An 18521-nucleotide genomic window follows, 5' to 3' on the forward strand; every position below is an offset into this window, starting at 1 on the left:
CACTTTGTGCAGCTGCTTATTTCTGAATCTCAATGTCCCCCAAGGGGCTCTACTTTCTTCATCACCTTCTGTCCACAATAAAGAAAAAAACCCTCTTAAACTAGCCCGCAACCAGATGCTGCTGATACAAGGAGGATAATAAAAGTCTACAAATTGTAGATTATAGGAGGCAGACGTGGAAGGCAGCATCCGCACCGAAGAGGTGAAGGAGCCATCGCCAAAACCAGGAGGGGCGAGCGATGAGCCCTCATTTTTAACAGCAGTCTGCATATTTACACTCAGGTTACCCACTCCGGGCTCAATTTCCTCTTCAAATCGCTCTAATCCACCTCAGATTGTCCTCATATTGACGCGAGATGATACGAACCGGCACGAACCTGTGTGTCAAGTGAGTTCTGGTTTCCCCGTGACTAATGTCTTAAGCGGAAGCTACAATTGAATACGAGCTGAACTGCAACTTGAAGCTGTATCTGGAAAGATACAGATGATTTGTCAGGGGCCTGCGGCGACGAGGCGCCCGGGTGTCAGCTTCCCCCACCTCCCCGTCAGTGGAGGATCGGAATCCCGGGGGCACAGCTTAACTGTAAGAGATTAAAATGATTTAATATCCACCCTGCTGTGGCGTCCCCAAAGTCAAGACGCTGACCCTCCTCTGTTGTCAAGATGGGCCCCGCGCACAGGAGAATCTTTGGGCTTTTTTCTCGCACTCCTGACGGTGTTTAATATTCCAGGATGTTCAAATAGATAATAACACCAGCAATTTATGGAAATAGTCACAGACATTATCTACCTGCAGCTGGATACAAACTGCTGCGCTCTGGAAATAAAGTCTTCTGGTGCCTCAAGCAAAGCAGGAGATTAGCTCAGCTTTAGCCCCACGGTTGCGCAGGAGCTTCCGTAATTACCTAAGAAAATGACACCAGAAATGCGCCGCGCTACATCTGGAGCGACCTGAGTTAACGCTGCATTGTTTATTCTACGCTGATACCCGTAAGAGGAAAATAATACCTGCGAAACACATTGGAGGTCTGTGGTGGTGCAACCTTCGTGAGAACCTGTGCGGCGTTCCTGGGGAAATCAAGAGCCACTCCTGTTCTCCCGCTAATGAAGCGCGCATTTGACTGCGGCTGAGCTTCATTCTGAAGCGTTTTGCTCATTTAAAGTCTTGTCCAGAGATAGTTCATTAGCCCTGATAAATACAGGGGATAATATGTCACCTAATCTAAATGCAAAGATCTTGATACTGTGTTTGTTTACCTTCTCACTGAGCGTTGTCTTAGCTTAGCATGAAGATCAGAGTGATTACAACAACTAGCCCAAAGCTATTTTAAGAGGTAACAAACTCTGCAGCACACGCTACCAATGCAGCTAAAGCTATGTTGAATTAAAAGAGAGCTGGCAGGTATTTTTTCTTATCTCATCTGAGCAACACAATCCAAACAAATGGACAAATTGCATTGAAATTGGAAGAATTGGCTATTGTTTAGCTGGTGTGAGTGGCTAGCTATGCTCCAGAGCGACAGAATGAGGGGTTTGGTGACACCTAGAGTGAGAATATCGCTTTAGAGAAGTGAAAATATCCTAAAACACTGAGTGAAGCCGCATTTCATGTCCTCGGAACTCAAAAAGGCTTCTAAAACATGGAGCTATATTCCAGTTTAATTGCTCGTGTGTGACCGTGCGCGGCACAGCTGCAGTGAAATATTTATTTGCCAAATCGCCGTTTCCTGCCGCGGCCTCCAGAGTGCTGATGGACAGGCTGCTCACTGTGGCTCGGGGAAGATAACATCTTTGAAGCGTGCGTGCTGAATGTATCCTGATGTCTTGATATATGAAGGAAGACCTTGAATGATGAAGAATTAAGGGGCGGTTTTGAGGGAATGCTTTTTGCTTGGACAGGCAGATTAACAGCCCATTTCTGTGTGTTCTCCATAGCTACTGTACAGTTGGATGATGTATTACCTACAGGTGGAGAGGGATTAAAAACAACTTGAACACAACTCTGATTTATATTTTTGACCTACTGGATCCCCCCCCGGCTAAATCCTAATCCCGCAGAAATTGTGTCGGGATTATACACAAAAGGCGCATTTTGGACATGGATTTGCACGGATGGATTAGCAAAGCCTTGTAATGGAGACTCGTGCCGGTCGAGGAACCTCCTTGTTGTCGGACGTTAAAACGATGCTGAATTCCTCTTCATGTTACGCGCCTTACTCGCCTCTCACCCTGGGAGCGCCGATAATTCCTCGCTGCCATAAAAAGTCGCGAATTTGCTTCTATCAGCAAAAACCAGACGCGAAAGTCGGGACCGCGTGTGCATTACAAGGACGTTTGCACGTGTCAACAAGCCAGTCACGACAACAGAGCCTTTGCAAAACAGCTCAGGGCTTTGAGGACAGGGCTCGCTTTGAAACCCCCTCGAGGATGACGTCGCCTTCCGCTCTCATCCGGGGCCACGTTCGCCTTTCAACCCGCCACCAGCGCTGAGAGACAGAAAAACGGGAAATTAAAGGAAACCAGTAAGTGCATCCGCGTGTATTCAGTCAGGCTGCTTGGCTATTCAGTCCCTGCTCGCCTGCTTCGGAGGAGAACGAGCCAATCAGAGAGATCAGACAGTCATGTATAATGTATTTAGTGACACATTTGGTTATCTAATAGGAGCCGTATCATGCCTCAGATTTAGTCAGCTTAGGAAACACCCCTGGGGCCGGGAAACTGCTTCCTAATCCTCAGATCTGGAGGATGTTATATTACTCTGGGTAGTGAATAAAAGACCAAAGTTTCCCTTGTTTCCTCGCATTATTGAGGCCACAAAGCAAACAAGGGTTTGATTAAATACGGGAATGACGCAGGAGCGTCCGCGGCTCGGAGGATGTTTGCTGAACAACACAGACCCTTAATGCTCAGCCAGTGTCCAGCTACAAATTAAAACTCCGCTCCGGCTCTCCGGTGCAGGTGAGCCGAAGCTCCGGGACTCTGGATCCACCGTTTGTTAGACGGCAGTCATTGTGAGGCAAATGCCAGCAGCCACCACAGACACGGCAGCTAGCTTTTGTTTTTATGAGAGTGCAGCGAACACCATAATAAACTGCGTCTCTGCTCTGCTCTGGAAAGGTTGCGCCCATGTCTGGAGAACAGAGCTGTCTGGTTATCGTAGATATATGGGTTGACCTGGCAGGAGGGGCTACAGCCAGCGGTAACTGCCAATCCAAGCAGAGGACAATCCGGAGCACCAACAGGATAAATCCTGCTCTTTTAACGTCTTTAGGATTTTATCCAACACAATCGACAAAGAGAAAACCATCATCTGCATAGAAACACAGCTGCCTCATCAATTGCACCAAGAGTCAAATACTTCTTCCAAGAGAAGGATCCCCGTCCATGTTTGAGCGTCAAACAGGAAAACAAACAGGCACAACCCTGTTTGTCCAACCTTTGGGACTGTTTTCATCTCAAACTTTACACATCAGGGACAAGGCAACGCGTTTACAGCGCCGATCTCCGAGTCCCCCGGGCCGTTACAGTTCTGGAACATGACAGCTCCTGACACTGACATGGACTTTGTCCGTCCTCACAGACCGGGAGTGACGCGCAGCAGGGACATTACAAAGTGCTTCTATGGCAATAATCTGCCCTGTGGACAGCTGGGAGGGGCCTCAGCAGCATGTCCAGTGTAATAAAGCGGTTTGTTCCTCCTTCTTTGTGTGCCTGTGTGTTTTTTTGACAAATGCACAGTTGGAGTTGGCTTAAAGACACTGATGTTACTCACAACCCCCCCAAAACACCCCGCACCCAGCTTTCCGGACTGGAAATCAATGCCTGCTAGGACAGAGATGCAAATCAGCGGAGCAGCCGGCAAAGACTGGCACTCACCAGTGTTTGATGGGATTCTTTTTGCCGCTCTGGCAAACCCAGACAGACAAGCAGGAGGCGCGCTGACTGGACCAAAGCACAGCGGGTCAGCGCCACACCAGGTTCTGTTGAATCAACCTTCTGAACACACCACGGAATCCCAACCACCCTCATGGAAGCGACTGCTGTGTCTCCTCTGAGTGCAAACCTCTCCATTCCTGCCACTCCATTAAGTGCAATGGGAGAAAATGGGCCCGTTGGCGGCGCTCCGGGTTATTTTTAATACCCGACTTCCCATTTCTTGACCTCAGAGAACGACTGCCCGCATAATACTTGCTGACATTTTGACGCTTGCTGCTGAAAAGGCTCGTCCCTGCGACTCATTAATCCAACAAAGTTTCTGATTAGTGGAACAGAAGTGTGGAAGTGGCGGCGCTCGCGGCACACTTCTGTTCCTCATTTGGATGCTCGCATTCAACCGGACATTTAAGGTTAAATCCGTTGATTTTAATTGGACAAATGCCCCCTGGTGACATCACACCTCTACATAGCAGATTCCTGATTTCAGGGGTGCTGGGCGGCGACAGGTTTTACAAGACCACAGGTGTTCGTCGTGTTGGTGACAGACAAGTCGACATCAGACACGGGCGCGGATGGCACGGCGAAGCATTTGTGGCAGATTATCTGGGAGGAGGCGAAATTAATTGGATCCAAATTGAATTAGATCCAAATGTGATTCATATTAGACAGCGTTGGTTCGTTTCTGGGTAGGAAGGAAGTGGAAGGGTGAGGAAGAACCCCTGGCCCGTTTATATTTCCTGCTAACTGATTTAGCTGCAGGTAGCTAGCATCGAAGTCTATAGGCTCCTCAGAGGAAGGTGGTCCCAGGACAGGGTCTCTGTGTCTTACTGGTTTTCTCCCACTTCCATCCCGACCGACCGGGCTGAACAATGCTGGCGCCACTCAACAACGAGTGAGGGTGTCGAGTGCAGGCTATAAATACACCCCACATCATTATTCCCAACATTGGTGATGCAACCATGAAACGCCGCGTCTTCTAAAAGGAACAAGAATAAATACATTTGCTGCCTTTTTGGATTTTTTCTAGGAAAATCAGGAGCGTTCACCTATTTTGCCGCCCTGCTTATTTATACGGATCTCCTCTCCAGTGCGTGACCTTTTCTGGGAACGGGAATCGATACAGCGCGCCGTGATGCAGCAAACGGGCCGCTGTTTACTTTACCTCAGCGAATCTCTCGCTCATTTGAAAAGGTCAAGCGACTGTGTTATACTGACGGGACCAGGACTTTGCCCTTTCCTTTTGCGGATTGACTTGAAGCTTCCCGCAAAAATGGACTGCACCCGAGCCGCGTCCCCGCGCACACGTGCGGCGCGAGGTTCTAGTGCGCACGTGTGCTGGGGCCTCTCCGTCACACCTCGCCTCTCTTCAAAGAGATGGGCCGAAACAGCGTTTTATCATGGAGCAGGTCCACTTCCTCTTTGAAGGCCTGACAAACGGCGCCGGCCGCTCGGGCCCTCTCGCTCTGTTTGTGTGCAAAACATTACACAGGCTGTTGTTGTGGGGGAAGTGGCCACGGCGGCCGCTATTGAAGTCCGGGAAGAACGAGGGCTGAGGATTAGAGGCGTTCAAAAGCGGCTGTCCTGAGCCAGCCTTGATGCGACTGCACCTGGGAACAGGCTGTTCCGCAGCGGCGCTTTCCCAGAGTCCACCAGCGGCACAACAAAAACGGTGTGGAAAGAGCTCAGACCCTGAAATGTGGAGTGTGTCATTCCTGCGAGCCGCTCCAGCTCAGGAAAGAGAGGAACGATTCTTCACCGCGGGCATTTCAGCAGCTTCGCCACAGACGTTTGCACACTTATCGCCTCCGTTGGGTCTGAAAATGATAATTCCCTTGTTTTGTCTGAGGATATTCGGCCATTTCATGAAATTGCCAGAGACCTTTGACCTTTGCGGTGTCAAGAGGCTGACGCGCGGAGCAGGAGAAAACACCAGAGGTGTAATAGGAGCCGTTTGTGCTGCAGCGTCATGATAGCGTCGCTATGCCGAACATTATCTCGGCAATATTAGCGACCTATGGCCTCACGCCATCCCACTTTTGGAACTGGAATGAGATCCTTCTATAATCATTAACTAGTCCTCCTCCAAAACCAGGTGGTCAAGAATAGATCCGGTTTAAAAACCATAGTGAACTTAAAAGAATCCAATTTTTCCGGGATCTTGTATTCCTGTTTAAGAAGAACTCCAATTGCCTACTTGCTGCCTGCCTGCTGCCTGCTGCCTACTTGCTGCCTGCCTGCTGCCTGCCTGCCTGCTTACTTGCTGCCTGCCTGCCTGCTGCCTACTTGCTGCCTGCCTGCCTACTTGCTGCCTGCCTACTTGCTGCCTCCCTGCCTGCCTACTTGCTGCCTGCCTACTTGCTGCCTCCCTGCCTGCCTACTTGCTGCCTGCCTGCCTGCCTGCCTACTTGCTGCCTGGCTACTTGCTGCCTGCCTGCTGCCTACTTGCTGCCTGCCTACTTGCTGCCTGCCTACTTGCTGCCTCCCTGCCTGCCTACTTGCTGCCTGCCTACTTGCTGCCTCCCTGCCTGCCTACTTGCTGCCTGCCTACTTGCTGCCTGCCTGCCTGCCTGCCTACTTGCTGCCTGGCTACTTGCTGCCTGCCTGCTGCCTACTTGCTGCCTGCCTACTTGCTGCCTGCCTGCCTGCCTGCCTGCCTGCCTGCCTACTTGCTGCCTGCCTACTTGCTGCCTGCCTACTTGCTGCCTGCCTGCCTGCCTGCCTGCCTGCCTACTTGCTGCCTGCCTCTCCAGGAAAGCGTCTTCTGTCTTCTGTTTGACGGCTGCAGCGCCTCTGATCTGAGAGCGTCTGTGCTGTGATATAGATGCACAATAACATGAATTAACACACGGCTGCCTGTTTAGCGCCCGTTTATAATTGATAAGCTGCTTGTTGCCGCCGCAGATGGAGCCGTTTGATGTTCCGCTGGTACAGTAACGACGGCGGTCTGGACCCCCTGGCAGGGAGACGTTGATGTATTGATGTCATGGTAACAAAACAGCCATTTTTGTGGGGGGTTTTTGCCACTGACTGAAAATAATGGTGGGGGGGTGTAGTGGGGTAGTGGGGTATTCCATTACTTGTCTTTTTTTCCCGGCTGTCCCCCCTTTAGGAAAATGCCACTAGGAGAATCTGGCACAACAGTCGATGCGGGTGTTGCTCCCGCGAGGAGCCTGTGACATTACGTCGCTTCTGAGGGTGGAAAATCCAATCATACGGTGAGTCTCCCCAGACTCAAAGGGCCCCACGGAGCGGTGCATTCAAATGGTGTGATCAGATGAGCCCCCCCATCCCGACTCCCCTGGGACTGTAGACAAACCCAGGAGTGGAGCTGCAGTCAGACTGGGACGGTGTCGTACCGAGGAGAAGTTCCCCGAGTCATCACAATAATCACCCTGTGAGAAGTGGGCCGTCCTTAAAATATTGATGCAGAATAAAATGAACATTTTTATCTTAACCAGTAAAGAAACCATTAAAAATTCATCGCATTTGCAAAGATAGAGAAATTGAAGTTAATATTTCTTTCCTGGGCTGATAATATGCAACAAGCTGAGCGGCGGAGACCAGAGAGCCTTTGGTCATGGTTGATAATAGAGAATAAAAAATGCATGATGGGAATATTCCACGGACCTGCAGGGGCGGCCTGGCCCGCCATCATCATCATCATCATCATCATCATGAGTTACTTTATCAAAGTTCCAACCTCCGACCTTCAGAAAAAGATCAGACGGCTTTTCAGACCGCATGTTTTGGCTTTTTTAAAATTCAAATCTCTCATCAAAAGCAAACAATTTATTGCATTTCCGGCTCAATGTGTACCCTCAGATCCGAGCCGGCGCCCCGGTGACCTCTTCCGAGCAGGCGTTTTGCGCTCGCTAGCGTCTACAAGCGCTCGCTGACGACTTTGATGTGCCGCATCACATACGTGGTGACGTGCACGGCTGTCGAAAAAAGATTTTTGCAGGAAAACCTCGGATCGTTCCGGAAATGGATCATTGATATGCAGGTTTCAAGGTGAGGAAGGTTCTGGTTCCTATTCCAGCTGGTAGTTTTTCCATTTGGAGATAGCTGGTTCTCACCTTCAGCTCTACGGGGACGTTACCCCGTAACAACAAAAACTAGTGCCACCCACTGGCCAAGACTGACCAAGGAAAAGGTTAAAAATAGGATCAGTTTTTACTGGTTGGTGTTTTCCTTTTTAAGCAAACAGGCTCGTTTGTCTCTTAAACTGGATTCTTTTTCTCTAGTTTATTGAGTTCATCCGCAGAGTCTGAGTGTTGCCGGCTGATTTTCTTCTTTTTTTTTACAATTAGACTTTTCGCCTCGTTGATAAGAATCTGAAATTGCGACATTCTATTTCCGTCAAGACAAGACAAACTGGTGCCGTTAGCTGGCGGGGCTAGAAAATTACCCCGGTACGATTCCATCGTCACCAGCACCAAATAGGCTTCCACACCCGGCCCATTAATTCGTAGGGCTCTGCTCCCTCCATAACCTCCGTCAGGCGTTTTCCCCTTATTGATCAGTTAAAGTTGTAAAGGAGCATGTTGCTGCCCAGATGCTGTACCATAAAATCCCCAATTTGTGCGGCGGCCATTGTTGATCCATCGGCGCGATAGAATGCAGATAGGATGTTTTATACAACAGGAAAAATAAAAGATATGAATGAAATATCAACCACATTCGTAGAGCAGCTGAGCTACTATTCTCCGCTCAGCAGCTCCAAGCCAATTTAACTTGTTTGCTTGTTTGTCTGGGCCGAACAGATACGGTGGAGCCACTTAATCAAAGCTTGTTTGTTGGAACTGGTTTGGCTGCCGCCACTGGCGACGGCTTTGAGGGGAGCGCTGCTCGGCAAAGAGCAGACAGAACACAGAAAAAGCAAGAGGTGGCCATAAATTACCAGAGGATTCGTCATTACCGGCAACTTATTCCGAATCCCCGTAGCTGTTCATAAAAAAAACATGCCGAGTCATTAAGCTTTCAATTATCATCACATATAGGCACAGCGTGTAATCTGTTCAGTTGTGTCTCGGATGGCTCCCAGCAGCCTCTCTGTTTGCGAACGCCTCGGCCGCTAATGAAATACATGTCGAAATTGCTCTTTTTTCCCGCCAGCGCAGTTAGCTCATTAAGCCGCCGCTGTAGCTAAATGGGAATGCCCTTCGGTTGAGGCGGCCGACCACCCAATCTGGCCCCCGGTGAATTTACGACGGCTTCCTCCTCCGAACGTCTGAGCAGTTGTGCCCCGAGGTGGCAGCCGCGTCACCATTATTTACCCTCACGCCACCGGCAACTGGCTAAAAGGTCAGCTCGCCGTGTCCGCCCGCGCCTCGGCCACCAGGCGCTCGCTCTTTTCTGGGCTCGACGGCGACTCTGGGGAAATCTGACACCCCCACAGCTGCAGGTAGAGGAAGCAGCCGCTGGTGGTCCTCCTCAAATCACTGGCAATGACATATAGACCTCATTAATTACTGCTTCATTCTAATCGGATCCCCGACCAGCACCTTAATGCAAACTACAGAGAATAGGCAGACATCGGCCGGGTCAACAGAAAATTCCACGAAAATCCCCTCGCCTTAATCACCGCTGTGGCTAGCGTTAGCATATAGCATACAGTAATCAGAGGTCCTGCTTGACTGTGCAGGTGTGTTTGTGTATGCAGAGGCAAATGTTCATTCAGGGGGAAAAATAGAGAGAAATCAGGAAAAAAAACTCGACTGCTCAGAGGAAAAAGCCGAACGAAGGTATAAGGAGTCTGCTGATGTATTGAGCTTCACCCCTCTCATTTCCTCTGGAAGGCTGACAGCTTGAGACGGCCTCCCTCAGGCCTCCCACTTCCTCCTCCTCCTCTCTTCCTGTTAAAACACCGTCTGTTAAAACCATCCTCTGCCTCTCGTGCTCGTCCCCGCTATGTTCTTCCCATATTTTCTAGCTTCTTATACAGTTGGGATCTTGACCTGGTGCGAGTAAACCCGGCGAAAGAAACCGTCCTCAAACATCTTCACGTTAGAAGAGCGAAGCCAAAAATCTGATTTCCGGAGGCGACTGACTCATCCCAGCTCATATTTATATTGATGAAATGTGTCTTCACTGGAGGGATGAAAGGACAGAGGATGAGTGTCGGCAGCCTCTCAGTGGGACGCGGCGGCGCCGAGCTCGTCCAAGGAGTGTGTCAGACCAACTTCTGCTGACATCACATTAAAACACACGGAAAGGTTCGCGTCGAGATGGTGGGAATGTCGGCTTCTCGCCTTCAGCGAGTGTCGACGAGCTACGTTGTGGGTGCATCCATCATGTGCAGCGGGAGCCCGGAGGGAGAGCGGAAACACACGCAGCTGTTCAGCACACACACTCTTTTTCTCTGTGTGTGTGTGTGTGTGTGAATATATGGCTTATTATCAATGTTGTACCTAGATAAATCTATACACACCCCTGCTGTTGTTGACAAAATGCAAAAATCCTATTAAGCAAAGTCATTAAAAATGTGTGTGTTTAGTTTATGACTGCAGAAGTTGGTGGGTAATCAATGTCCCCCGCAGTGGGGGAAGCGTGTATGTGTGTGTGTGTGTGTGTGTGTGTGTGTGTGGTGATACAAACGATGATGGGAGAAAATGAAGTCCTGGGAAACGGCGACTCCCACATGAAGACCGTGTTCCACTCTGGTGAGGGCAGTGATGTCACAGCCAATTGCACCAGATTATCGCTGCCACAGCAATTCCCCCCCCCCCCCCCCCGCCTGCACGTGTGATTACGCCGGTATAACCACAGTTACGGCGCTGTTGACACCATCTCTATGACTTCCCCTCCTCACGCCAAATCTGATCACCGCCACGGGCCATTAATGTGCCGTGTAGCCCAACAGGAGCGCAGACAGAAAATTAGATTTGGAGCCTGGAGGCGGAGGAGCAGGGATGACGATTCTCCAGCTAATGGAGGATACGCACGGAGGACACGTTGGGGAGATGTTCTCGTCCTGGAACTGCTCATTATTTAAGGAATGGATGAAGGAAACACACACAAGTGTCCAGGCACTTGACAACATGGAAATGGGAATCTGGCGAGTTTCTGCTTCCGGTTTCCTTCGTCTTTTGAAGGGGACAAACTTCTCGGAGCAAACATGGAATTCCCCACGGGTGACATCACGGGCCGGCAGAGTTCCCAGTTTAGAGATACACAAATCTGTCCAAATCATTCCAGCACCACCGCTCTGTGTGTGTGTGTGTGTGTGTGTGTGTGTAATATTGGCTCGTAGATAGAGGTGGTCCCCCCCCCCCTTCATTAACAGAAGCAATGGCGGTAAATGAGCCTGGGTCTCTTCGCAGATGTATCGTAGAGTCGTGGGAATTTGCATCCCTACACATGTTTGGTGGGTTTGGAGAGGATCAACATCTGTGTGGGAGGGGCGGCGGTGCTGCTGTGGTCGTTTGTGGGACCCGGGGCCGTTATTACGGACTCATCCGGTGAGAGCTGGGTTCACATTCACAGCAAACACATTCGGCAAGGGTGTTGGACTCCACCACCGTCACCCTCAGTCTCCAATTAGGATATTCCGGGCCCCGACTCCCAGAGCACAGCTGGGGCACAGGGAGCGTCTGGGTCGGCAGCGTCGGATCTTTTTTTTTTGTGCAGACGATGCGGTCGAGTTTGGCTTCAACGCACTGCAGGGGAGCGTCGAGAGCAGCTGGTGAGAGCCAGCGCCTCCGGTTCTGAGGCTGCGGGTTTGTCGGAGCTGCACCCTCTGGGTTTGGGCTGGATGCAACTGGAGGGGAAGCATTCCCCTCGACATTTGCTTGGTTATTCCTTCCATCGGAAAGGAGAAAAACGTGCGAAACAGATGTGGGCGTATACCTTTAATGCTGAACTAGGAAGCTAGCTTGGATATAGCACGGATTAGCTGCACCGAGGTCCACCAGAGTGTCGGAACGGGTCGGACCTGTTTCACCATTACAATGGATTCCAGAGCTTTTCCCATTGTTCCCAGTCGCCTTACATGTCGCAATCACGAGGCGGAGCGAGGTGGCGTCCAGGCGTGCCGTATCGGCGCTTCTTGATGAAACCTGATTAAACCCGTGTGTCTGCGTGAAGGTCGTGGCGAGATAACGGTATGTGTGTTCTGTGGACATGTGGACGACCCAGCTGCCGGCTTATATAAGGTGGGGGGGGGGGGTGGGGGAGTAGTGTAAACACACTTTCACGGTCGGAGAGGTGTCAAACCCATTCTTTTCCTGCCTTACCTTCACAGCTCATTTACTCACACGCCGGACTCGGATAACAGCTCAGGTCAGACCGAAGAAGGAGGAGGAGGAATAAAAACAGTTTCCTTTCTTCTTAGGGGGGGGGCCAGGGGGGGGCAATTACTTCCTGAGGCAATAATGTTGCATCTGCCGTAGAACTGCCTCTTTATTTGGACGCTGATATTGTTCTGGCGGAATATCTGTAAATCCCTCCAGTTTATTTTAGGCACCGAATCTAATATGAGAGGTCACGTGGGGCTGGAGCGATTGGGGGGGGGGGGGGGGGGGTAGTCACGTCTCAGGCCTGTAAAAGTTATTCAGTAGCTGTCCAGGAAGTGTGTTTACGGTGAAAGATATATGATAGCGCTTCTGCAGGTTTCACTTGATTAATGACTCCGAATGAGCGCGTTGTGTTTGTGCAGCGGTGGACGCAGCTGTTTCAACGCCCGGTGGGGGGGTGGGAGGGTTGGAGGGGGGGTTAAAGCCGTGCTTCACCTCTTTTATGTGGGCTGCATATGCTCGTGTTACCTCAGATTGCGTTGGGAAGTGGAGCTGAAGTGGGCGAGAATGTGTCTGTTTCCCTGTTTCAGCTTTCAGGCCACGACTTTGCTAATTCCAGCTAATATATAAATTATTGGACCAAATGTAGCAGAAGAGCTTCATTGTTGCCACTATTGTGATGCTGAAATCCCTCAGAGCATCTTCATTGCTAGCATAAATGTGCTTAAATTGTGATGACAGTTGGAGAGAAAGCTAATGAAAGAGCGCAGCTCAGCTGCCCATCACGTTTAGATTTATGTTCAGACAAAATGATCATGCGATGATGGAAGTCTGTCGGTGCCGGTCGTCAATTTTCCGCTGGTATTAGCACGCCTCGCTAACGCCTCGCTAACGTCTCACTTACGTCTCCACCCACCCTCTGTGGTCAGGATAACCCCTTAAACAGCCACGATAATGAATTGTTTTATTGATATATTGATCTCTTCGTTAGCATCAGGACACTAGGATATTGACAACACCTGACAACCAGCTAAATACTCTTCTTTTTTAATTAGAACGCCTCCCAAAAAGAGCTTCTAAAAACCTTTTACCTCGCTCCACTTAGCTAAAGCTAAAAGACATTTGGAAACATGCTAAATAAAACCTTTATCTGCCATATTAACCTGAAGTGCTTCCATTAGGAAGGTTTACTGTTACTCCGGTCTCCGCAATAACGTTCACCGACTCGATTAGACGCCATAAAAAGCTCCATCCCTGAATGAGGGCTCTGCTTTTCCCGATCCATACCGGGTTACGTAACTCCTAAAGCACTTTATGAGGGGCGTCTCACTGATAAATAAAACCACCGACTGCTACATAAATTTCAGGATTTACCCAAATGGCGTCTCCAAACTCACCCGTTCTCTCCATCTCAGTGCTGCACCCCCACCTCGCCGCCCCCCGCCACCATTTATCTCTGACTAATAAATTGGAAGTTGAGATGATGGACTCTGACTTGGTCATGACTCGTAGCCCCCCCCCCCCCCCCCCCCCCCCCCCTCCTTTCCCGGGCCGTCAATTGGCCCATCCGTCAGTCAAGCGGAGGCGTGATTCTCATGTGCCGCCCATCATCCCTCGTTCATCATCTCGGCTCATCCGAACCCTTGAAACTGTTCATCATTTACCGCCGTCATCTCTCCCTCTCTGAGATCTCATCCGTCTCGTCTAGATTACAGGATCCCCTCCCATCCTTCACTTTTTTTCACTGTGGTGGACAAACGAGAACATCCAGCCCTTCGCTCTCCCCCCTTCCTTCATATTTCTTCTTTTAGGGTTAATTGGAGGCCAGAAAAAGCCCCTTTTCTCAATCAGCCAGAGTTTTGGAAAAGTCTGGGCGTGTTTCTACTGAAATTACCCATGAAAATTCCCTCAACCCCTAAACGTTGCCTGAAAAAAGGATCTACTCAAGCAATCGATCCTCCTCCTCCTCCTCCTCCTCCTCCTCCTCCTCCTCCTCCTCCTCCTCCTCCAGGAATAAAGGAGCAAAAGGAAGCCTTGTTCTGTGTCGACTCAACCCAAACTAACACATATCAGTTCGTAAAGAAAGGACTGATGGAGAAATAAATAAACCTCAACGTGACAAACACAATGAACAACAACAACAACAACACCCATCAGGAAGATAATCCAGCCCCGGCCGGCTCCGTGCGGGGGCAGCTGCTTTTATGTGGACCCCGTGACCCGCGTCGGGACGAGTCAACCGTGAATGATAGTTTTGCTTGTGCTCGGTGACCCGTGAGGAAGCTCCACCTTGAGATCAGGGTCCCAGCACGCCGTTTCATGAGGTCATTCAATGGGGGAAAAAAAGGGCGTTGATGTGAAACCTGGAGCGAAGTGGCTGATTTACAGTCTGTCAAAGTAAAGGTGAGTTTTGGGGGACGAGGAGAAGATCAAAGGATCAACAAATCCCGACATCCACTCTGCCAGGTTTCATCAGTGGCAATATTTGAGCACCCCTGTTAAAGGAAGAGCAGCAGTTATCTGAGTAGCTAGCTTTAGCCTTTAGCCAACTGGCTACAGTCTAATCAACTGAGAAGCACAAATATGATCAATATTCGCCCTCGCGTCTCCTGTTCAAGTGTTCATGGCTATTGGCAGATAATAGACAGAAAATTCGCACGTGGCGAGGGCCGTTCGCCTTTGGAACCGGCGGAATAAACGTAGCAATAACGGTGAAATCGATCAGCCGCGCCAGAGCCCGTCTGCCTAGGCTTCGCCGCACACCCACGGAATGAGCTGAGAGGTTTCCCGTCCCAGCTCGGATTGGATTGCTTCTCCCACTCGGCCTGTCATAACAAATAAACGCACCAGCTAATAGGCCGCGGCGGCGAGGCCCCATAACCGAACCCCGGAGGAGCGTCTCTGGCAACGGTTCAGGCTCACCGGAGGGCGGATGTCGCGGACCAGGAGGTGCGTAAGAGGCTTTGATGTGTCGGCGCCGGCGTGAGTAAATGCAGATGGTTCCGGGAGCGGGAGATCAATGAGGGGAGGTGTGAGACATTAGTGCCATGACGACGGAATTAACAACGAAAATGGACTCAGCTCAGAGCGCACCACTCAATATGACTTCACTCAAACAGCGTCTGAAACTTGGAGCACGTAGCAGGAAGAAACCCAGAGCCAGGACCAGTTCACGTATGCTAATGCTAATGTGACCTTTGGTGTTGTCACAGTACCAGACCAGGTTTCTGCATCTCATAGTCACCGCTAACGGTTTTAAATGAGTTAAACTTGCTGTTAAATGGTCGTCCATGACCTCAACGGACTCATCTTTGTCTTTACAGGTTTACCGGCTGCTGACCGGAGGAGACAAACACCCCCCCGAACAAACACGGGCAGTTTTATTCCGCTCGCTCCAAAAGGACTCGCTTCTGAGAATCGGCTGTTTTTCTCCACTTCTCTTTGGTGTAAATGGGTTTTTCCACCTGACGTCTGCCTTTGTCCAGCCTGGGGGCGCTGAAAAAAGAACCCTTTTAGTGCGGTGAGGTTGATGTGACCCAGGACCGAGATGACCTCATGTCAGCCAGAACTGTGGTGGTGTGTTTGGGGGGGGGCAGCCTAAAACATCAGAAATATAGACATATTCTTCGAGCAACCACAGCTGCAGAGTCGTACTGCTTAATTGATCGATCGCAGCATAGCAACAGAGTAAACAGTAGACTCCGCCCCCCCCCCTCCCACACACACACACACACACGGACACACACACACCTTCCCTAAATCTATCAAGCACTGAAAAATTCCAGTCCAGTCCAAAGGCGGCAGCGCGGCCCACAGCTACGGCGGAGCGAAGAAGAGTGGATGGATCTGAAGGTCCGATCGATAAAATCAATTTCAATTTCATCACTGGGTGCTGAGCTGGGGGGGAAGGGGGGGGGGGGGGGGGGAGGGCGGGGGGGGGGGCGGTTTGAAGAAGGTCCATGTAAATAACAACTTTCTCTAAAATTGTCGACCACAGGGAAGTGAAGTATTGCATGGCTCTCTTGTATGCTGCACCCCCCCTTCACACACACACACACACACACACACACACACACACACACACGCGCACACACACACACACTCTCTCCTTGCCAGTTTCTTCGCTTCAGTCATTCCGACCTCACAGTTCTACTGGGTTCCTCACTGCAGCGTGGAGTTTATTAAAGAAAAGGAAGAGGTCCTAACTCCCCCTCAGAGGAGCGTCTCTCCTGCTTGGAGTTCATTTCCGTTTCACGGCTCCTTCAGCGGGAACCCCCCCCCACACACACACCCCCACCACCCCCACCACCGGCCCCCTCGTCCACATTTGGAACTCCCGCGACACGATCAATGAGGATTTCATTTGCACTTATTCAGCGCTAATAAAGAAGCGGCCATTGGAGGAATCCCCCATCAGGTAAACGGCGCTAGCTTGAAGAGTTTCACGCTCTTTTATGGGCTTAAAGCTGCTCCAGGAATCCGATTGTGTCGTTTAACAGGAACCTCCGAGGCCCCGCTTTTATGTCGGAATGATCCAGTGCCGCCGGCTCTCTTTACAGTGTCCTAAAAACAACGGGTTGATTACAGCGTAGATCAAACAGCCGCGGCCATATTCGGCTGAATAATGACCCTTAAAAGGCCGAGTTTAAAGCGCATCAATACCGCGGAACGGCGGCTCGGTGGCCTAATAAATCTTCCCTGGAGGGCGGAGAAGGAACGAAACAACAATGGTGTGGAAATAAAGAATTGCTCCTGGCGTAACTCACAGCTAGCCGGTCGAAACACGTCTCCGTGAATAGCTTTGCTAATGGGGCTACCCACCATTCCATGATGTCACTGGCAGAAACCTTTTTTTCAACCTTTTTTTCAAGAATTCCTGCTGATTCTGCTGGCAATTCCGAGCATCCTGCCAGCGCTCGGCGATGACACCGTGGTCTCGCCGGTCGGTCTGCTCTCCTGCCTCTTCCCACCCTAAAACCTATATCATCCTTGTCTTCCTCAAGCTTAGCACTTACCAACCACAGGAAGCTCCCGTTTCCTGCCCGGAGCAGTTAGCTGTAGCCGGTATGAACGCGGTAATCGCTCCTTCTTCCCTGCTGGCTGCAGAACAACCTCCGGTGAAAGCCGAAAGGAAGTCAGAGCAGCAGGAGGAAGGCTCGTTAATGCTTTAGAAGATAAGAACGGCTGCCGAGTGCTAGCTGCAGGATTTACCGTCCCACAGGGGACGGAGAGGAACCGACAAGGAGCAGATGTTCTGATGATATATGCTAACGTCCTGTAGCATCTACGGCAGGAATCACGCAGTGTACTAGACTGAGCGGGACATTACGGAATTATCTCCAGAGACTTGTTCTGGTCGCGGTTTCTTTCTCCCCTTACTTGAGTTTCCCTTCCCCAAACTGCCGCAGCAGACGGTGACTCCCGAAAGGAACGGCGGCGCGAGGATGAAAAGAGCGCCTTGTAAAAAAAGAGAAGACGATAACGTGAGCTTAATTAAACCCACGACTGCTCGTTTGAGGCGTTGTATAAAGAATTTCCGCAGGTCTGGAAGTGAGTGACAGGCGGCTAAAAGAAAAAAAGTTCAGATGTGCGTGCGAATTTATGCGGCTAACAAACACAAAACAGAATGTTTTGAAATACGCTTTGTTAATTTTAGACACGGCGGACGCCACCATTCCCATTGTGATTCAAATACGTTTAAATTGAAGCACAAAGGGAGGAGATGCTATCTGTTATCACCGGAGAACAGCCCACGTCTTGGAATATGGATACAATAAGCACCAAACAACTGGCTTATTCCTTCTGTAGCAGCCAATTGGTCCCGCTGGATCCGTCATTGTCCTGATGTCGCAGCGGAATTGAATCACAAATCGGACAAAACGCCGTACCTGCGCTGCATCACAGCTCCCGACAAAACCTGACAGTCCTAAAGAAGGGAAAATGATTTTCCATTACCAGGAATTGGTCAGGATTTCATAACCATTGCTAGCACAGCTAGCTAGGCCGTGCCAGCGGACATCAGCTCCGATCTTCCGATGTGGACCCAGCGGGAGGTTTATGTTGCATAAGCGCTTCTGCCGCCCTTTTTTTCCCGTATTTCGACTTCCCTCTATCCGGTTTCCCTCGTTAGGCTCCTCTGACCGTCGCGCTCATGTTCATTCCTGTAGTCGCGGAAAGGTGAGTTTTCCTCTGTGGGCCGGCGGAGCCTTTGAGGTTTGTTCCACTCGGGGCTTATCAAGTGTGGAACTGAGCGTTGACCTTCAGACATAACCCCCCCCCCCCCCCCACCATCAAAGCTATAGGGGCGATAAGAACTGGCCAGCGATGGAAACCTTTCACTGCTGTCCCTGT

The sequence above is a fragment of the Takifugu rubripes genome, chromosome 17 (genome assembly GCF_901000725.2).
Source record: "Takifugu rubripes chromosome 17, fTakRub1.2, whole genome shotgun sequence".
Lineage (NCBI taxonomy): Eukaryota > Metazoa > Chordata > Actinopteri > Tetraodontiformes > Tetraodontidae > Takifugu > Takifugu rubripes.